Here is a 22,639-nt window from a genome sequence, read left to right on the forward strand (position 1 = left end):
TATCCTTCACTGACAATAGTAGAATGATGGAATTTCTTGAAACTTTGTGAAAAAAAAAAAATCCTGTATGTGAAGTTACTGCTTGTTTCACCCATGGCTGGTTAAATCACAGAATCACAGAATCATAGCATGGGATGGGTTGGAAGCGATCTTAAAGATCACCTCATTCCAACCCCCTGCCATGGGCAGGAACACCTCCCACCAGACCAGGTTGCCCAGAGCCCCATCCAGCCTGGCCTTGAACACCTCCAGGGATGGGGCATCCACAGCTTCTCTGGGCAACCTGTGCCAGTCCCTCACCGCCCTCAGAGTAAAGAGAGGGCTGTTATAAGAAAGCAGATGGAAGTGGTTTTTTTGTTTGTTTCACGGAGTCATCTTAGATCTGTTTGCCTTCACTATCTTGTTTAAAATTTTAGTCTCTCCAAGAGAAGCAGTTTCAACACTCAGATCTTCTAAACCATGCTTTCTCTTCCCTTCCAGTACCCTCCATGTTTCTGTCAGTGCTATAGCTCTTGGCTCAAAGCTATCAGATCTTCATCACCGAGGGTTACATTACCCTCTAGCTTGCAACAATCTACCAAGTTCATCTACATTCAACATCTGCAAGCTCTTGTCTTGTTACCAGTGGTGCCCTAGATGTTAGCAGTCATATAAATATAACTATTGAAATGCTGTAATAGCACAGTTTTTGCCAGAAGTCCTCAGAAATATAATCTGAATGCAAACGAAAAAGAATAATCCTCAGTGGAAGTGTTGCTTCCATTGATAAGAAAGTTCTTGTCAAGAGATAAAACTAGTGTCTCCTGAAATTCTGATGTTTCCTCCAAGACATGTCCAAGAACTCTAAGAATCGAAGTATTTATGCTAAAAACTTGTAACAGAAAAAGAGAGAAAAAGAGAGAGAGAGAGCTAGAAAGAAAGAAAGGAAGAAAAAGGAGGGAAGGAAGGAAGGAAGGAAGGAAGGAAGGAAGGAAGGAAGGGAGGGAGGAAGAGAGAGAGAGAAGGAGAGAGAGAGAAAGAAAGGAAGAAAGGAAGAATGAAAGAGAAAGAAAGAAAGAAAGAAAGAAAGAAAGAAAGAAAGAAAGAAAGAAAGAAAGAAAGAAAAAGAAATCGACAAAGAGAAAGACAGCAACAGAGAGAGATAGAAAGAAAGAGAGGAAGAAAGATAGAGAGGAAGAGAGAAAGAAAGAGAAAGAGAGAGAAAGAAAGAGAAAGAGAAAGGAAGGAGGGAAGGAGGGAAGGAGGGAGGGAGGGAAGGAAGGAAGGAAGGAAGGAAGGAAGGAAGGGAGGGAGGGAGGGAGGGAAAGATGGAGGGAGGGAGGGAGGAAAGAATGCTAATTCACATTTCTCATCAGGTGAGTAAGTGAACTTTGGCACCTTTTTAAGCCACTTAGCTGGAGTTCCCTGGAAACAAAGAACATTCTTACAGCAAAGCTTTTATGTTTGTTTGCTTGTATTTTCATTTAAAATGTTGCCACAGAAACAAACAAGAGAATACAAAGGCTGTTTAGAACGTTTTTAACAGCCCCCATAGCCAAAAATTATGATTCCTTTACCCTAACGGATAAGCAGGAAACCCACGAGACTTTGTTTAAAGATGATTAGGAAAAGAAGCTGAAAACAAAATTGTGAGCCTAAATGTATGATGTAGCAGCCTAAATGTTGCTGCTACATCACTGGCAGTGGTTCAGCTCTATAGTCAAGGAAAAGCATGATTTCAACAGAAGGAAAATTAAAGCTTTCCAGTACAAGGTTTGTGGAATTATCTTAACAGTTCTGTAATTTATGGGCTGAAAAACAGCAATAACCTATCTAAGGAAACACCAAATGCAGCTTTCTCTGAAGACATTAGAAGATACAGATATGAGCAGGAACAGAGTGAATTGAAGCTTCCTCAAGAAATTAATAATAGGATAATATAGGATATAATAGAATAGCTGGAGCTGGTACAGAAGTGAGATTTCATTGCAAAGAATGCAACTCTAAGGAGAAAAAAAAAAATTAAATACGAGTTTCAAAGGGACAAGTTGATGGTCTTTTGCACAATTTTCAGGCCAGACCTCCTCCCTCAAGGAAATTGGTTGGCAAAATCAAAAGAATGCTGGATATATTTGTAAGACAACTAGTCATCGGAGAAATGAATCCTGATAAACAGAAACTAAAATAGAAGATTTAATGAAAATGCCAGTATAGCAAAATAACTCTTCCGGCAGCTATGAGGCAGATACTCATGAAAGCTGTAATGAGTTTGATGAGTAACTTGCTTTTAATCAGCCAGCTTTTGCATGATGACTTTTTAAAATATGCAATTTGGTAATAACACAGGCCAATTTTTTTAAGTAGCAGCTGGAGAATATGGCAGGAAACCTGAGGTAATAGAAACTTCAGAAATACTACTTGTTTGCATATTAGTCAGTTATTAGGTGGTTTGGTTTACCCCTATCCTCATTACATGTTAGCTGATTTGTTAAATGGCAGAAGCTGATTGTACCGGTAATTCAGCACTTTTAACAAAAAGCCAAAAAGTCTTCTAGGATCCAGTTCCTTCTGGGTCCAGCGGAACAATACTCATGACACCAAATGTCTCCTCATTTTGTTCTTACTTGTCTGTTAGAGATAATGGGCTCAAAATGAATGTTCTTATGCAGTCACTCAAATTTTAGCCATCTCCAAACAATTTCTTATCAGTGAATATGGTACCTCAGTCAAAAAGTGTCCACTTTTACCTCTGTTCGGATTGAATTTCTGAATAGCTGTGGTTAGAAACTACAACAGGATGGCTCTTGTGTATGTTATGTATGTTACTCACTCCATCTAAGGTAATCAGGCTTGGGCATGGTGCAGGAGCGTGCTCAGAGACATCCCTGGGAGTAGATCTCAGGAGGCTTAGGCAGATTGGTTCATTCAAAAATCTCTAACAGCTATAGATACGAGCTGGATATCAAGTTCTTCTGCCCTGACAAATCTCATATTCCTGTGTGCCTGTAGAGAGGCAAACTGTTAGGCTCAGGAGATCTGAAAAGTAGAAGACTACAGTAGCTGCAACAGTTAGAGACCAACAGAGGTCAGACACTTAGGACTGACAGAGTTTATAGAACTACAGTTTTGGACTTGAGTGCCTACTTTTTTCCCTAGTTGCACTAGTCACCTAATCTTTTGCAGGACTCTTGGATTATTAAAGATTCATGATAAGTTTTGATGAACAAATGAGCTGGATAGTTTTGTTACTGTTCCATCTGGCTTTCTAACCAAGAATATCTATAAAATTGCCTTTCTGGTATGAAGTCTTGAGATCTTATTATCATTCACATTTCCTGAGTCTGACCAGATGTTGCCCGAGCTCTCTTCCCTCTCCTTTGAATGTCTCTTAATAGTCTTCAAGAGTCCTCTGCTTTCTTTTCTCTGTACTGTCTTCTAGACTGACACCCTTATTCCCTCTGACAGGTGATACCTAAACAGGTCATCTCTTAGACTGCACACTAAAAATCCAGACTTGTAAAATTATTCCTTTGGGCTACAGTCAGCATAAGGTTCTGTTGGCATTCATGGGAATGAGAGATCACCTGGGCTGAAAAGACCTGACACTATCCCTTCTTTACCCTTGGATGAAATAAGAACTTTTCCCAATAGTTTCTCCTTCCTGATCAAGAAGAGAGATGTAATGACAAAAAAAAAGAATTTATTCTGGACACATTTAGTGTTTTAGAAGAAAACAAATAAACAAACAAACACATGAAAAACCCACCTATATCTCAAAATACAATGGTACATACAAATCATCAGAAAAGTACGCAGATGTATATTAGTCCCTCACCAGGGATTAACAATATGCTTTATTAGCCAAAGCAGCAATTTAAATTTTGACCAGCTCCTACCCTAGCCCACACACCCTGCAATCTAGTACGATGATGTTGGTTGGCAGCAGCATATTCTTTTGCCAGACTTCTTCATATGGAAACTCCTTTCATAATCAGTTTCTCTCTTTAGTTTATTGGTGGCATCCCAATCCTGAGCTGCATCCCAAATTGAGACTGAACCATATTGCAGTAGGTGCTGAAATAATACAAAGCAGCAGGCTGTCTTTGCCCAGAGGTGCTTGCCATGTACTTCAAGCAAGTCACAAGCAGGGAGAATTGGGAGGGAAGACATGAAAGCCGTGGGTAGGATTTTTGTGCAGTTGCAGTGACTCAGCCTGTGTAATTAGGATTAGACGGTGGCTTTCATGTTATTACTCTATATTAAGGGGGAGTGCACAGGAGGAGCACCAAGGAAAGTTTGCTTCAAGAAGCTATAGTCTTTAATGGGAATCTTTGTGCCCACAGGAATGACTAATTCACTCATGCACTCTGCCTGGTTTATTCCCCAGGACACAGCTTTCAGCACCCTCCCCACCATACTGACTCAACCCAGGGCTGGCACTCCCATGCTAGAGAGACTGCTGGGTTGCATGAGGAGGAAGGAATTACCAGTCTAAATTCTGGCTCCAAGTAGAAATCTCTTTTATTTATATATACATTCAAACATTAGGTTGCTTCAGTATATTAAAGAGTACAATGTGTGCTTGTGTGCATGTCAAAGAGATGACATTAAATGCAATACTTCAATGCAGTCAAGGGTGAATGCAGGTGAAAAGAGTTTACCTGCTTCTAATTTCAGCAAAAACAAGTTTATCTAGTTCTCACATATATCAAGCACTGAATCTATCCATTTAAAAATATTTCATTAGTAATATAATGGTAGCTAAATAATCCATTGCAATAGCAAAAGAAACTCATTAAGCTGACAAGTCAAGTTTTCTACAAATCTGTTTTTGGGAGTTTCATTTAAAAGATTTAGTGTTTTCAAACAGACACTGAAAATAAGCTATCATTTCTGTGATAATATTTTTCTTAATATTTTCTTAATAATGAATATGTCTTGAATGGAATGATCTCAAATATTTTAAAGGATTCAAGTTATTCCTTAAATTTTTATTGCTACACACATCTCTTTTTCACTGCAGCCCTTGTACTTGATACAGACCCAACTAGGTTAGTGATAGGACCTAATAAATCCTGACACGTTAAACCCTAGAGTATAGCTGGTTAACTACAACACTTCCTGCTAAGGAGAGGTCTTGCATTCATTTATTAGCAAGGCTCCAAATCCAGGATTTTCAGAAAACAAAATAAGTCATAACTAAGGAAATAAAATGGCTTGAATTTGGGACTAGGGTAAAAAATAGCAACTGGTTTGGTTTTTATGTTTGTTCTTTTTTTTGTTTGTTCTTTTGTTTTGTTTTGTTTTGTTTTTCTTTAGGTGGTGATGTAGCAATATTTGTTCCTTAAAATGTTTGCTTGCAAAGATATCAAAGAGTACAAGTATTTCAAAAGAAACCAAACACAGTAGAGTAAAATCATGCAATAGGAATGAGATGAGAAACCATTAAGAAATCCAAAAACATCAAGTGCTTTTCCCCACATCATTTCTACTGCAAGGATTCCCAGCTCAACTATAAAAGGTTTCTTGACACAATAGCTGAATTTACAGTGATCTCACTTCTCAAGTCATGATCTTAAAAAGCAACTTTGATACTGACAGCAAGAAGACTAATGACTGGAATTTTATGACTGGCGTTGTAATTTTTGAGGCAGTTAAAGAATCTCCAGCACTGTAATTCACAACTTTCCCCTTGTTATCTGGCAGCCTTTTAGCCTCTACTGACGGCAAATTGCAAGATACAAAATACCAACTTGCTTATCCTTTTAACAAATAAGGCATCACTACAGACAATCATATTTTCTTTTACATTCCTGTAAGTGCAGATGTGATTTGTGGTTTCTGGTGGGATGAAGGCAGAACACTGGAGGGCCTAAGACATGATTACAAAATTCAGTCTATTTACACTTTGCAAAGCATTGTTCATTTTTGCTTCATCTCACCTATGTCAACAGAACTATTTGTACATATTTTTTGATAAAATCTTGACTTTATCAAAACCAGGACTAACATTGAATGTCATACTGAAATGCCCTTTGAAATAAGTGTTATACCATGTTTTTGGTTGAGTGACTCCATTCTGTGTTGACAGTTACTGAAATAATAGTCGTCATGATTCCTATCACTACATACAAGTTAGTCATTCTGGACTTTACACAGTTCTTCACAGTATCTAATAAAAGAATACAAGCTTATGTTTGTTTTTATAAACAACTTGTTGCCGTGGAAAGGAAAACGACTACAAGTTGGAGCAGATATAGTATAAATTTACAGGTTACAGCATCCCAGAATGGCTGAGGCTGTCAGGCACTGCTGGAGGTCACCTCGTCCAACCCCTGCTCAGGCAGGGCCACCTAGAGCAGGGTGCCCAACACCACGTCCAGGGGGCTTTTGGAGGTCCCCAAGGAGAGAAACCCCCCACAGCCTCTGTTGGCAGCCTGCGCCAGTGCTTGGACACAAAGCAGCACTCCTGGTGTTCAGAGGGAGCCTCCTGTGTCCTTTTGGTGCTCTTGTCCTGGCACTGGGCATCATTGAAAAGAGCCTGTCCTGTCCTTTATGCACTTTTGCTTTGGGTATCTATACAAATTGATAAAGTTACCCCCTAAGCCTCCTCTTCTCCACGCTGAACAGTCCCAGCCCTCTCAGCCTTTCCTCACAGGAGAGGTGCTCCTGTCCCTTCATCATCTTCACGGCCCTTTGCAGGACACTCTCCAGTATGTCCGTATCTCTCTTGTACTGGGGGGCCAGAACTGGACCCAAAACTCTAGGTGTGGCCTCACCAGTGTTTAGCAGAGTGGAAGTATCACCACTCTTGACCTGCTGGCAATACTTTGCCTAATGCAGCCAAGAATACCATTAGCCTTCTTAGCAGACAGGGCATATTGCTGACTCATGTTCAAATTGGTGTTCACCAGGACTCCTAGGTTACAGACGTAGATGGGCAGCCAGGAGAAGGGGGAAACAGGGAGCTGCCCGTGAGTAGTAAGATGTTTGGGAGAACATGGGGCAGGAGATGAAAGACAAGAACAGAGATACTCAGGCAACAGGAAAAAAAGGTGTGTAAAATTAAGACTGCAAAATAAAGGTGCCCACCTCCAGATGATACAGGATACTGTAACGTTCCAATGGTTATCATACACCAGTTTCTGAAGGGAGTTTTATACTCCTTCCTATGCCCAGCCTATACCATTTCCCTTGACTGCTCTTATCTCCTCTCATTGCACACTCAGACCTCTCTTTCTGCCCATCTGCTTCACTCCTCCTTCTGTCAACGTATTCCTCCTCCCTGCTCTAAATCTCCTTCCCCTGCCTCTTATCCTCCCTCCCACCACCATCCATTTCTTCCTCCATTCCTCTCCCACTTTCCAGGTGGGTGCCAGGGGCCTGTGGGGCGCCAGGGGCCTGCAGAGTGCCTTATGTCCTCAGGCGGCATGAGGCATGAGGCCTCCTTGGGCACCTGCAGCAGCCCACATTCCTGAGAACTGACTCTTTCTTATATTCCTCATTTCTCTAACCCACGTTTTCCAGTCATGACAAAAGGCACATTTTGGTTGTGAGCGCCCACCCTTCCTACCAAATTTCACAGCCTTGCTTCAAAGCATGGGCGTGCAGAGCTTCAACTGAATGACTGTATTGCTTATATTAACATGGAGGGGAACACTCATTTTTGCTTCATACAGTTCTTAGAAATAACTGAACATTCCAAAATGTTTAAGTCTAAACATAAAAAATAAAAATAAAAAATAAAAAAATGAATTAATGATACTCTAATGAACAGGGTTTTATAAGGCAACAAGCCAGGCGAAAATAAAGATAGGCTTCAACTACTCTGTTTAAAATACCATGATCTGATAGGAAGCTGAAGAACTTAAATACAAAAGCTAGGAGGAAGTGTTTAGAAGAGATAAGCAAGTGTAATGAAATAAAATTAAGAAATGGAAAATCTATATCAGGAAAGAAATTCTTCCCAGCATTGAAATTTGATTAGCCGTAGAATATTGTTCCTCTGGGGATGGTGTAAGCCCTATGACTCATCACTTAGCCTATAAAAATAGGTTAGACAAAATATTAGAGACATATGTCCTGCTGAATAACCCTGTGCTCTCAGAAAGATGAAACAGATGACCGCATGTGACTTTTCCATCTGTGACATCCATGAATCTCAGAGAATTTCTCTATTACTGTGCTATGGAATTTAAGACTCTGTGGTTGAATAAACCAGAAACCTCACTGCAAGTCCTGGTTCTGTCATCAATGCTGATGCCAACTAGCACCTTGCACCACAGCAGCCCTCTCTCCTCTGAATTCTTCTCAAAATTGTCTTCCAATGGAAGAAGTTTTTGGAATAGAAGAAAATAAATATGAAACTCCCTGTGTAGCCATGCAGAAAATGACCGAATTTCTTCCCTGGACAAACAGGATGCAAATACTATAATAAGGAAGGAACGCTACTGAAGGGCAGCAAGGGGGAAGCACGTGATCTGCTGGAAACCTGATGTGAAAATTGCAGATAGTCAGCCAGGTCAGCACCTCATCCTGCAACATTGCATCTCTTCCCCATGGAGCAGCTCTACTGGCTCAGAGGCATTATCATACTGCTTACTCATCAGCAAATGTACATCCCCCTCATTCATCAGCAAAGGAACCTTTCAAAGCTGCTTTAATGATGATTCAAGAAGCAGAATTAATTTACAGTTTAAATGGCCACACAAAGTGCAGACCTCAGGAGCACTCTTAATTGTCATGAGTAACCTGCATGGTAAGAAAGGTCAGATAGAAAGTTTCTACAAATTGCTCCCTGAAGCAAAGAAAGCAGACTGCTGGCTAAGACGGGCAAAACAGTGGGTCCCAAGACTTTTCGTATTCAGTCATAAAAGTGCAAATGCTATACTTCCTAGAAAGGCTTTGTGTCTCCCTGCAATAGAATTGAAATGAGAGAATGTTGAAAGCAATAAAATCCTGTGAGGCTTAGTAAAAGGAACGCAAAAATTTGTTAGTGGATAGACAGAATACAATGTTGCAAATTGGTTTTATTAAGAGCTTATGGAACTGGCAGCTTCAAATGAATCATGCAGGAGAATTCCAATACTTAACAGGAAAACAGGTATTTCATTTGTCTTCTAAAAGTGATCTTTTCAGTTTATCTGGTTTGAAATTTAGACATTATGAGGACTGACTCTTGCAGTTACCATTTTGAGATTACATTCAAATAAAAGGGACTGTTACAAGGGACTGTGAAACTCTGGACCTTTGGTTTTCATTGAACCAAATGTTGATATATAAACTTTTGGTGAAACTCACCTTGGTGTTCCCTTTCTGGAACATCAGTTTTTGTCTGGCCTGATAAGCAATCTCTGTCATTCAGGTTCAGCAGGTCATAGCAAGTGTCCTGTGACCAGGAGCTATGACTGTCTGTTGGATGCTGGGCATGGATGCATCTCCTGAAAAACCAAACTTTACTTGGTGCTTAGGTGGCAGGAGCTGGGACTTCTTGAAAATCTAAGACTATCTGGTTCATACTCTTCTAAGCACAGTTGATTTAGCAGATATAGGTGTTTACAATTGACAACATACAACATTCACATGTCACTGATGATTAAAATTTTTGTTTCTCAAAAAATCTTTCGAGTTCTAGTAGCAATACCCTGGGTAGAGGTAAATTTCCCTAGCAATGAGTTACACTGATCAGTACTTACTAGCTGAGGTTCTTCCTAAATCCATCCTTCCCTTTTTGGGCCCCTGCAGTATAATATTGAATCAGAAGCTAATAACTGACACATGTATACAATCCGATACATTTGCTTTTAATTTTAAGTTGCCAACTAATTATACAGCTTGAATTTCCACAGTTAAAGTAGACACGAATTTCACATTTAAAGCAGGAATTCAGCCACTTTTACTATGCATGAAGCAAGAAGCGTAACTTTCCTGATTATGACATTCATTCTCTGTTTTATGAAATGTAGCCAGTAAAGCAAAGAGCATAAAAGAAACACTGGGGGATTTTGTCATTTCTTTTTAAGGAACAGTTGGGGGATTTTGTCCTTTCTTTTTAAGGTCAGCAAAAAGGAAGAAGATGGCAGTGACAAAGCACAGACAGAGACAAGTGGTGATGATTTGAGGACTAGAAAGGAAAAAAAAAAAAAAAAAAAAAACAAGAGGGACCAGCAGCAGAGGATCCATTGTCTCTGCAGAGGTGTTTGGCACAACCTGTTCCCATGAGTGGTTTGACCTGTCTGAGGTAACAAACAATTGAACCAAGACTTAAATGAACCTGGAGGGAGTAGCAGAGTTCATTAGAGACGTGTCATCATGATGGAGCAGGCAGTGGGCATGTAACCCAAGACTGAAGGATACATGCTGTAGAAGAGAACCAGAAGAACACCCTGAGTTCGAAGGATTACCACTGGAAGAAAAAAAAAAAAAAAGAGAGAGGAAGAAAGCTAGCAGAGGAAAGATAACACTGAGGAGGAAAATAGCTGCACTAAGGAGAGATGAGTAGAAACAGAAAACAAAAACTGCAGAGCAGCTCATCCTAAAAGAGGGTGGAGAAGAAAAAATAAAAAGAATAGGCAAGGGATGAAACAGAAGGTGGCATAAGGATGATAGACAGAAAATCATGAGAAAGAGGGCCAAATACCGAATGATATGCAAACAGAAGGAAGAACATGCAGGGGAGGAATTTCATACTAACAGCAGAAAAAGCAGGTTTACATGACTCCTTAGGAAAAACTGATGGGCCTGTCCCCAGAACAGATTCAGAAAATTGAAGAGTGGGATGTCTGACAGGATCAAAAATGTAGGCACGTTTCTGAAAGGGATCATCATATGAGTGGAGGAGAAGACACTGGGGTGTATGACACTCCCAGACTCCCACAGGAAAGACAGCAATATGCAACTGGAGAGGACTGGGAAAGAGTTGGTGGGCCGCAATCTCCAGTGGAATTCTTCCAATCTTCCAGATGAGACAAAAAGGTGATCACAAAATGTACAAAAAATGTACAAAAACAAAAACAAAACAAAACAAAAAGTACAAAAAGCTATTCAGAAAGAAAGAAAGAAAAAGAAAAAAAACTGTAAGACGAATGCTACTTAGTGGAAGTTTTCTGACATCCTTCTGTTTCTTCTGTATTCAGAGGCAAAACTTGTCTAATCCCTTATTTTAACAACAATAACAAGAAAAAGTTCTCAAAGTACGAAACTTACTGAAAGCATCTCTCTTGCAACTGACAGTCCTTAGAATTGCACTCACCAGCAAAATACTTGGGTTGAGACAGGAACAACAAACTAGCATAGCTACGGGGACACCTCAAGAACAGCTTACTCCATTTGGGCAGTTGCACTGATAAATGCTGCCATGACTATTGGAAAAAGAAAAAAAAAGTCTGTGAGTCTCTCTATCTGTCAGGGCACTGTATGAAGTTCATTTTCTGGGCTATATTTTTAAGACAGGCATTCTTCAGAGGCATTCTGAATTTTGCTGTCATTCAAAATAAATAATAAAACTGTAATATTTTAAATATTTGTTTTGCTAAAAATAATAAAGAATCAATGTGTTGTTTCCAGGTGCTTTTCCCATATTTAGAAAATACAAGCTCTGTACTCAGTTTCCAGAATAAACTAAAAAAATTAAGAACATGTGTCTGATTAATGATTCTGATTAATTTCTAAATTGGCAAGTGAGAAACTTTGTCTTATGATAAGTTTAATCACTTACCATTTTTAATCACTACTAAATGCCAGTACCAGGCACTGGTATTAAAATAGACACTCTAAATTTACCTTACCTGGGGGGGCTAGAAACTTTTGGTGGATCTTAGTGCATTTTTATCTTATCCTACACAAAATATGTTAGATTTGGCAATGGGAAAAAGGGATTGTTTTTGATGCTGATGATAAATGAAGAGAGACAACTAATTTATAAAATAAATGTATTGTGTGCTGTCAAAATAGAAGTCATATTCTCAAATAATCTAACAATTAATACCTTTTGAACATTTGAAAGCTCTCTGGGAAAGTATCCTTTCTGCAGTAGATGCAGATCTGAAGCCCTAATTATTTTAATGTATATATCTTCCAGAATTCAATTCCCTTGTTCCTGTTAGCCTAGCCCATATTTTGGAAAACCTGGATTTTCATATAGAGATGAAAAGCTTTTGCCCAAATAATAATTCTTGATCCTCTATATCTCCCTAACTAAAAAAAAAAAAAGTAAAGAGTATGGATAGTAAAACAAAAAGATAAAGAATGACTCTTTTGACTATCAGACATATTCACAGGCCCTTAGTATTTTACTCATTTTACTCCACACAGGCACAAGATGATTATTAACTCTGTTAGTACTATTAACTTTCACCTAAATAAATCAGCAATTCACTGTAGGTGAAAACATTTCTCAGAATGACAAGATATGTTTGTTTATTGTTAATGTTACGTATGCATAGAGAGAGACAGAGAGAGATTTCAGTTCTGAAGTGTTTAGCCTCGGAGACACATCTGTTGCCATGTTGTTTTAGATCTTACTAATTTAAAACAGAAAAGTGACTTACGTCTACGTAAAAAAATCACTTCAGACTTTCCCTCTTCAGCTGTTCCAGCCCATCTGCAGTTTCTGGTTACCAACATCCAGGGAGATATCTTGCCAAAGTACAGAACCACTGGGAAAGAATTATAATATCCTACTAATCCAAGAATGTACTTCTCCTTGGAGACTGTATTTTGAAATCATATTATTTGCTGTTTGTAAATGTCAGTCATGCCCTAAGACAATTTGAGTTTCCTGGAGTAAAAAATTAAGGATCTGTAAAGGAATTCACAGAGTGTAAACTAAGTCTAAATATTCACTTCAACTTTCAAACATTATCAGAATCATTAATATAATTTAATAGGGATATTAATTATTTCAATCTTTTTCACTTCAATCCCTTGTAACCTCCGTGTACAACAATACGTCATCCTTTCTGAACAGCACTTCATGACATTTTTTTTTTTAAATATTTTATTTACCAAGTACAATGTAAGTACATGGAAGTTTTCATTGTTACATTCAGACTTTAAAGCAATTATTTTCCAAAGGAGAAGCACTGACAGCTCCCAGAATACTTCAAAAGGCTGCAGTGTTTGGATATATTCTCCTAACCCCAATAAAAGCAGCATGTACTGGAGATCACTGATGTCTGCCAGGAGTACCATGAGGAACTTAAATACTCAAAAGAGTGGAGTGTGTCATGTACAGTCAATATTTCTTCTCTTCATCACTATTTACCTATCACCGCTGCAGGTTTCTGTAGGATTGTTATATTGCTGACAAATCCTGTGCCATTAAACAAGATGAAACTATGCCATCCTTTGCTTTGCTCTCATTAGAATCTAGTGAGAAGAGCAGCATTGCCAATGAAATAGCAATTCTACTTGGAAGGAGTTGGAGTACTCACTCCATTTCTCTCCCTCCTCTTTCTCCTCTCCCCTTCCACCTTTCTCCCTGTGAGCTGAGTTAACTGACCTTTACAATAACATAGGGCTATGTCATAACTGCCCACAGTAAATAGTGGATAAAGGACATAAAACCCCCATGACATGGCAAACAGCCTTCTTTTGAAGGGTGAATACGGAGCTATGTGAGGAAACCCGACTCCAAATTCTTTGCATTCTAGAGGTCTGACAAAAGACATTCTGCAGACTGTTCAGCTCCTCCTTTCCAGCCTTATATTTTCCATAGGGAAACCACACAACGTAATACTGAATATGAAGCTTTGCAAACATTGGCTTCCGACTAGGTTTTGCAAGGAGAATGTTGAACAAAGCAGCTAATTCCTAGACTTGCCCCCATTCCTGTCCAGATACACTTGTGAAATCTTACTGAACCCCAACAGCATGGAGAATGGAACTGGAAAGAGCACAAAAGCACATAAAAATGGGTGTTGAACCAGAGATTTTTCTACAGTGCAGTATCAAAATAATAATTTTATCAATTCAAAAACCTCACTACTGCAGCAATAAAACTGAATTTGCTTTACAAAAACATTAATTAGATAGATGTCACTGGAGTGACTTAAAATCAAGCTGTATAAGGTGGAGACAGCATGAGCTAAACTGCATTCTATTGAACTGTGATTTTGCAATTGCAAAAGCTATGGAAAAACTACAGCCACAGTGATCAAATATGCAGCTGGAGCTGCATAACTGATAACCTGTATCCTGGGAACAATTAAATTAAACAAGAGTAGTCATGTACAGAGAGTTTTCATCATTAAAGTACAGGTGATTATAGAGGATATGAAGACAGACTCGTCTCAGATGCTCAGTGATGAGATGAGAGGCTACAGCCACAGCCCACAGCAAAAGAAATTCAGACTGGATGCAAGGGGAAAATGTTCACCACAGGAGTGGTTATGCACTGGCACAGGTGCCCGAAGAAGCAGTGGAATCTCTGCTCTTGGAGACTTCCTATCCTCAGCTCAGCCAGGCCCCATGCAACCTGATATAACTTGGGTATGAAGCTGAACTGGATGGTTGCCAGAGGCCTTGCCCAAACTGATTTTTTCTATGGAATTCGTGTTTTCTACACAATAACACTCTGACGAAGTGTAAACTCACTTTTTCTATGTTCCTTTAATACACATCCTTGCCAGAATTTTGCCAACCAGGAAGCAAAACATTAAATTGTAGATAAATTGGTTAGGTCTAAAGCACACCTCGCTATCTGCTACTCCCACCTTCTCTAAGGTATCACAGCCAGTTCACAGATTTTTAGCAGATTAGGCAAAATAAATTTTGTTGCCTTGAGGACCAGAAAAAAAACAATACAGTTATTTAAATAGCTTACCACATCCCATATAGATAGGGAGGATTCCGTCTCGGTGAGACAAGTGAGGTACAGGAGCTGAGAAGGGTCAATGTGGTTTAGGTGGTTTGTAGATGGAGGTCATTCTCACTTCCCAACCTCCATCCATGCTCTAGGTCTTGGACTTGGAGAGCTCGTTCATGCCAGAGGCAATGTTAGGCCTCCCTCTAGCAGTGTGACTTCAGGGAGGGTTATGGGAAGCAACGCAAGCACTTCCTCACACTGACCCACCACAGCCCACACATCCCACATCTGCACTAGGGTCTTCAGAAGAGCCACAAAAGAGGATGTCACTCACTGAATGAAAAAGGATAGTTCAAAGTGCCTCTTCAACCAGATCTACTCTGCCCAATTCTGCTAGCACAGACATGCTGATCACATGTGGAATATGTCTGAGAGACAAGAACAGTGAATACAAATAGCTTTCTCAAATGAAGTACTGTCTGATCCCCTCAGGAGTCTTGAAACTTTGCTAGCAATCACAGTTCTTAAGACAAAAAGAGGCCTTTGCTCCCCTCTTCCCCAGACAAATTTAGCACTGACTACATCTGTACTTACTGAATAAGTTTGTGCAGAGCTCCTTCTCCCCTTTTGTTCTCCCCTTCCCCTTTGAAAAGGCCAGTCTAAGACATACTGTGCAACTGGAACAATTTCTGGACTGCCCTCCTGAACTGTAATTGTCAGAAAAAGACAACATTTACCAAATAAAAACTTTTCAAAAGTTAGCTTGCCTTGGATAAACCATTTATCAGTACTTTGTCTATGGTGTGCTCTGCAGAAATCTCTGCCTCTCACTGCTACCAGCATTCCTCCGAGGTTTGCCAAAGAGCTCGTTTTCAGATCCCAGAGTAGGTATCTCCTTCCATGTACCATGACACAGTGTAAAACTCAACACACAGGTAAAATTTCAAGTGCCATGGCTAGTAAGTGATGACTCAGACTACTGGAAACAGCCATCCTAGGGTTCATCCTAGCAGGCAATTGTATAGCAACCAATGCAACAGCAAACAAATGATGACTCATATTATTTTCATGAAATATTGTAGGCAGCTTCTCTTTACAATATGATCTAACACGTGGCAGGAATCATCTAGAAATTTTGGAAGTAACTAGATGAAGGTGTTAAGATGAATCAGCTTGAATAAAACACTTCAGAAGGCAATTTTAGCCAAAAGATCAAACCCAAGTATCAAGACTTTCATTTGCTAGGAAACTAGGAGGAAGTGCATTCCAGGGAGCTAGGATACTAACAAATGACCTCCAAGTACAGATCTGAAAAGTGAAAATCAAGTATTCATCTAGGTTTCCAGTCCAAGTAATTTGCTCTGAAAGGGTGCAAAGGTCTGAGCCCTACCCAACACAGCTACACTGATAAAATACCTTACAGGAAAAACAACATTTTTTCTTCAGAATAGCTTTTTTCCCCTGGGGGCAGGTGAGTAGGAGGCCACAGTGGCTTTGGTATATGTATAAAGTATAATTCTTTGCCCTTCTAGCTCTAGTGCTAATATACAGTAGATATGTCTTTTCATTCTGGTAACGCACTCCTTATGCAAACATAGGCTAAAGGTTAACATTCTGTTGTAAAAGGCTCTAGACTTTCATGTTTTAAAAAGTAGCTTTCAGATAAAATTGAATAGCCTGAGTGCACTTCTGAAGCTGTCAGTCAAACTAAATTCTTCTGGTGTGGCCAAGACATGACCTCTTGAAAGAGATATCATAATATAAGCATATCTGTTTTATTCTCTTTCATATGAAAGTATGATATATATTATTTACTGCATAAGAAGAGGTAATGCATAAGCTACCTGACCATGTGTCTTATTCAGATTTGTAAGCTTTGGAATAAAAATTGATAAATTAAGGCTATAAGAAACCAATTGACCATGTCCTGGGATAGTCAACAGGAATGAGTCTGGAAGACTCTTGGAAGAGTCTGATAGTTGCCATATATCTGCGTGCAAAAATAGCCCCACCACTGGCAGTGTCTTTAACTGCTGGTTCAGCATTTCTCTCCTCTGGTAAGCATTCTAGCCTACCTGCACCAGCCTGCCATTTGAGCTAAAACAAATTACCCTCTGGATTCTACTTCAGAGCACTGTGAGCATGTTATTTCAAACGCAAAAATCAGTTTTTGCTGACTTATCAAAAATGTTCTATACAAGAGATTAATTTTAGCTGGAACAAGATTTATTCTGGCCAAGTCTTTGGATTGGCATCAAGCAGAAGGCTCGATACCTACCTTCTCAGCCCCAAAATGGTGATCAAGTTTATCTAGCGGTTGCCTTCAACAATCTGCCATACATAAAGCCAGACAGAAATGTCTTCCCAGTTTTGAAAAAAATAAAATAAAATAAAAATGGAGGAGAAGAGTTGAAAGAGGCCTACAATGAGGAAGCAATTAGGCAGAACTGCAAGGGTTGCACATTTTAGCCAGGCAAGTTCTTTTATTTATCTGGGTTTACAAGTGAAGATTACAAGAGGATCCAAATTATAAAGAACAAATTGTACATCTTCAGTACTTATGTTCCACAAATATGTAATTCCGGATGTACTAGAAACTCTGGTCCTGGGCCAAGATAGAGTCAGTTAAGAATACCATAACAAAAAAGGAGAAAAAAAAAAGGAAGTATAAATAATATATTTCCATACTACAGGAGAGCTGTAGATCATCTCATGCAATTGTGCTTGCCTGGGCTTTTCATCCTAGATTCCAATTTCTTCCACTGTATTACTTATGGAACAGAAAAAACCTCTAAAGGATTTTAAGTATCCTTCACAAAGAATGTGCTAGTTTGCAGTGAAATCCTTCCTATATTTATACATTTATATAAAATACAGCTGTGCGAAAAGCAGACCTCTGCTGATCTGTGGCAAAAGTCCTTCCCTTGCATATACAGGCACAAAGGATACATCTGTCTTGTACTTGTGAAGGATGCCCCAAGGCAAGGTTCCGTACCAAATGCATGGTTCACACAGAGTGAAAGTACAGCCCCAGGTGCAGCCAGAGGTCACTTTATGAAGCACACCATGTGCCCAGTAAGTCCAATAGCTTGGTGAGCTAATGGATCTTCATATGCACCTTAAAACAAAAAGGCTGCCCATGGGTGGCCTGTACAAAGCCTGTGCAGCAGTCATGTGCATTGGGAAAAAAAGCTGATCCTAGTCGATCACAGTCTTTTCTGAGTCCACTCACAACGAATGACATAGATGAAGCCATAGGATTCGAGATGTAAGTGACTGCAATTCCAATGAGCAAGGTGTCAAAGAGCAAGAAACAGAAAGTTTCACCTATTCCTTCCACTTTGGGTCCTTCTACCCACAATATAAACTAATTCAGAACAATGGACCAAAGGAGTGTTTCTTCCAAATGAGGCAATCACCATAAAGAAGAAAAGAAACCCCTAGGTAGTGCTTACAGGATCACAGACAGAAAACACATATGTCATGGGCATATTTGAGTGGATAAAGGAGTCCATTTCTTTCTAACCACCTCAAAAGAGCCCTGTGAACATCCTGTCTTTTACAGACTGTGCAACATTTGGATATTGGAGTTTTTCCTCCTCTTCCTGTGTCATTCCATCACATGCCTTTTCCAAAATAAGGCACATGCTCTAGCTTGATCTGCAGCCCATCAGCTAGGTCCAAATCCAGCAATTCCAAAATAGTAGATGATCTATGATCTTTGTTTCCCCATATATATCCTTCAACATATTTGTATAATGAGATTCTGCGTTATCATCTTCTTCATTAGCAATTATTCAAACACAAGACAAATGATTTGACTTGGGTAGTCTGTTTTCTTACCTGAAGATAAGAGTCAAGAAACTTAGGCTTTTATTCCTGATACCACTTTAAGACCAGTGACTCATGAATGCCATGTTTCCATTTGTGTAAACTTGTGAGTAAATGTCACCACCTAAACAACAAAAAAAATGAACATCAGAATACAGGCTGGATCAGAAAACTCTGACTAATTTCTTTTAATTCCTTGTTTTAAATGTATAAAATTCTTGCCTTTTCTTTCATTATTTTACTCATAGCATTTGATTCATCCTCACGTTCACTAGAAATAGACAGCCTCTTTGCTTGTTTAACACAGGAGAGATGGTGGTCTTAACTCACATTACAAAACAAGTAATGCCAATGCTCAGTTTATCAATCCTTGTGAGCTCCCACTCCTTGTGGGTGAAATTAATCTTCATGGGTGGAGACAAGGGGAGAGGAGGATCTACCCCAGACCTGTGCAACATTTTAGTCCACAGAATAGGATCTACTGTGACCTCGCATTTAGCTGGTAGTTTATTTTTCTCATCAGAGACTGTCATCTAATAGTCTAACACCATGACCCTGACAATGGCTGTCATCACAGCCCCTGATTTCCATGAAGATGCATGCAGCAGTCTGCTCACAGCCTTGGTGTTACAGCTTTAAGCCTGTGACTCAGACTCTTAAAAGTATTTAGATCTCTGAAGTAAGACATAAGCAGAACTTCAGTCAAAGTATGCAAGCCTCATGACCTATGCCTAAACCTACTGCTAAGTAAATCTTGAGGCAAGGAGTTTAGAGGGTGCTTCTGGTTTAGCTCAGCATCTGTCACTGCCGTACTCTCTGCCTGGCTCCCTCCAATGGTTCACCAGGGCCTGTGGATGCTCCCTACGTCAGTCCCAAGGTGCTAAGCTTATCAGGCACACCCCAATCACACCCAGTGCACTCCAGCAGCATCAAGAACCACACCAAACACAAGAGCAATAACCATGAATCTGTTCAAGACTATAGTCAGCCAAGAGAAAGCTGATTATGGCATGTTTATCTAACTAAGGTATACTCACTAGGTATCTACTAGTATACCTTGATGCCAGTTGCCCAGATTAGGATACATAGCTCCAAAAATCAGTAGTTTATAACACTCTTGGACAATATCCTAAATTATTTTTGTTGATGTCAGAAGAGGTAAAACATGGACTGAAGCTTTAAGAACTGGCCAGAATTTGGTCTTTCAATATTAAATTCTGAGAAAAATCACAAAACTGGTTTTCCAAAAACGAGACTGGAGCTCTGAGACTCACATCTTGCTTTCATATTAGAACTATAACAATAGTACATATGGTTCAGGTCCCTCCTACACAATAAAATATGGGGAAAAAGTAAAGACAAAAAAAAAAATAAAATGTCACAACAACAAAAAACAACAAACAACGAGAACCACTCTTCCCAGCCCTGCAGCATGGGTGGGTATGTGAGAAGGTGCAAGTTTAGCAATCGTTTGTTTTTACCACCTGTACACTGCCTATTAACAACATTCTCACCAGTTGAATCCTTGCTCCTGCCTCTCAATTTTCCATCAGTCATCACAGATTTTCCTGAAAACCGCTGTCCTCCTCCTGATTCCGTGTACAAATTGTACATATAAATTGCAAAACTAGAGTGTGAGATGGGGAATGTTCACTGATAAATAAGGGACAGATAAACAGAAAACTATCTCAAAGACACTGGAACAAAGAGCAACAGAAAAAAAGAGTCCCATACATGTAGTGGTACACTAAACTCCTGCTTCAAGGCTGGAAAGGACTGAAATGTTTTTATGTAGAGATTTTTTCAAAATAATTTTACAGGTGTTTTACTTACATTAATTACATTTTTTTCTATGTAAAAGATCTCTTGCACGTGTTAATAATGATAACTGAACTGACTGATGCACAAAATGAAATTGGTCAACAAATTTTAAATTGTCTCTCAGTTAGGTATGTGACATATACAAAATAAATAATGATGGAGTGTATACTAATGGCTACTGTCACATACACAATTATGGAGTGATTTTGCTAACTGAGTCTTGAAGCCACCTCAGACAAGTTTGCAAGCTAATCCAGGTCTGTATCACATAACATGCAATATCATCATACAGCCTGCACATGGAGCTATTCATACTTCATGGGAACAATGAGCAAATGATCAGCATTTTGAATGTTACAGGAATCATCAATTAGTCACTAAGAAATGATTAGTTCACATAACTGAGTACTGAATAAATAATGTTCTACAGTGGTGATGAAAAGCCCATGAGCTTTTCTCATGATTAATATAAAAATGAATTCAGACCACAAGCCTTCACTCATACTTAAAACAGGACTGTTAAATCAGAAATTACATGTCAGTTCTTTTTCATATCATCTAAACTGAGGAACTGTGTAATTATAATCAGGAATTGTGTAATCATTACTCATAATATAATTTGATCCAGTGAATCAATTTTTATTTAACTATTTATTTATTCACTTAATTCATAAGCTCCCAAAAAAATCAGAAAACATGAGGTCTCTCAACCTGTTACTATCAGTGCTTTCCAGGAACTCTTGTATCCTTAAGAACCAACCTGAGATCCCCTACCTAGTCACTGATTTCTTATACTATGAGATCTGTCTGTTTGCAACAGGATTTTCTTTTTTAGTTTCAGAAACATCCTTTATCACATTTACATTTTAATGTATATGTATCCTGTGGATTTCAAATTTCATACACGTAAATTAGTATATTAATTTTGAATTGTTTTTCTCTTTGATGACATATATCCAAATTATTTAAATGTTTTGTCATTTAATAAGCATCTGGTGTGCTGGTCCATTAAATAAAGCAGCACAAACTTTCCATTTTGACTACATTTTCAGTGCATCAACTTTAAACGCATTAAGAAGACCTTAATCTCTAAAACAAAATATCTTCAACAGTATCTGAGCTTGGGCACCCAAAATTTGAGCCCACAACTCAGACTCACTCAGAAAAATAAATTCTTTTTATAACTGTCTGCTATTTTATTCAATGTTCGATATAATTTAAAGTCAATTTCTCTTTCATTATTTTCCACTGGGTGGATGAAAACTGAACAATCTACTGGTGTTATCTGTCCAGTTCTGTTTTTCCAATATCCAGCAATACTCAGCCCAAGTTTTTCCATTCAGGCCAGCCATCAATGTTTGAGCTTTCAGTTTCTAACTTCTGTCCTCGAGGAAACTTCACCAGAATCTTGAAGCTGATCATCCATTGATGCAGAAAAAGTCATATCATCTTTTTCAACAGAACATTACTGTTTTTTCTTGCAACAAAGAAATGTAAACATTTATTGAAAAGAGGTATTAAACTCAGTTTAAACTACAGGGCAACCTAGTTCCATAGCAACTAAAAATGGACAGCAAGGACAACATGAGTTGTTTTCTAATATGGCTGGAAGTTAAGTGTTGGTCCTACATTTGCTATTGTTGTACAAAATTCTGAACAGATGTGGTACGTTTCATAAAATTCAAAGTGCTGATGCATTTCAAAACCTGTAGTCATCATCGAATTCTCTGCCACTATCACCCAAATGAAGGAGAGAGGATAAGTCTTACAGCAGTAGGCAATTCCACAAGCACAATTTATATGAATATTTCTGATGTAGTAATAGCAAACAGATCTCCATGAGTCTGTCTGAGAGTGATTCAAACCAAGCACTGCACCCATGCAGGAAGAGAACAAGGCAGTATTCTTTATGACTCTTCCAATGAACGAAAATATTATGCATTTAAATTGTGCAGAGTGAACTGTTAGCAAAGCTTCCCTAAGTATATGGTTCCACTGGAGTCTATTCCATGTGGACAAGGCTAGACTGGGAGGACAGGGCAAGTCTTCTTCAACTTTTCATTGTTTGTTTTCTTTTTCAGGAGATCCATATCTGTATTATAATTTCATGTACAATTATGAGCCAAGTTTAAGAATTTAAGCAAGGGACAGGTTTTCAAAACCTCTTAGTTTTCAAAAGTGGGGTCAGATTTTTAGAAAAAA

At 38.9% G+C, this 22,639-nt stretch overlaps 1 long non-coding RNA gene across 18 annotated transcripts in view; it reads right to left on the reverse strand.

Annotated features, from left to right (window-relative positions):
• The window catches only part of LOC118255977 (uncharacterized), an 85,895-nt gene that overhangs the window by 45,925 nt on the left and 17,331 nt on the right, over positions 1 to 22,639 (reverse strand). For 11 of the 18 annotated variants that reach the window (XR_007709227.1, XR_007709243.1, XR_007709242.1 and 8 more), the window contains exon 1: positions 12,528 to 12,637. The exons of 1 other annotated variant lie outside the window; for it this stretch is intronic. This is a non-coding gene — a long non-coding RNA (uncharacterized LOC118255977). Of the gene's footprint in view, positions 1 to 11,230; positions 11,340 to 12,527; positions 12,638 to 18,628; positions 18,741 to 22,639 lie in introns of those variants that run through there. 6 more of the 18 variants (XR_007709233.1, XR_007709239.1, XR_007709237.1 and 3 more) reach the window with 3 other exon arrangements.

This window comes from Cygnus atratus, chromosome Z, assembly GCF_013377495.2.
Source record: "Cygnus atratus isolate AKBS03 ecotype Queensland, Australia chromosome Z, CAtr_DNAZoo_HiC_assembly, whole genome shotgun sequence".
Classification (NCBI taxonomy): Eukaryota; Metazoa; Chordata; class Aves; order Anseriformes; family Anatidae; genus Cygnus; species Cygnus atratus.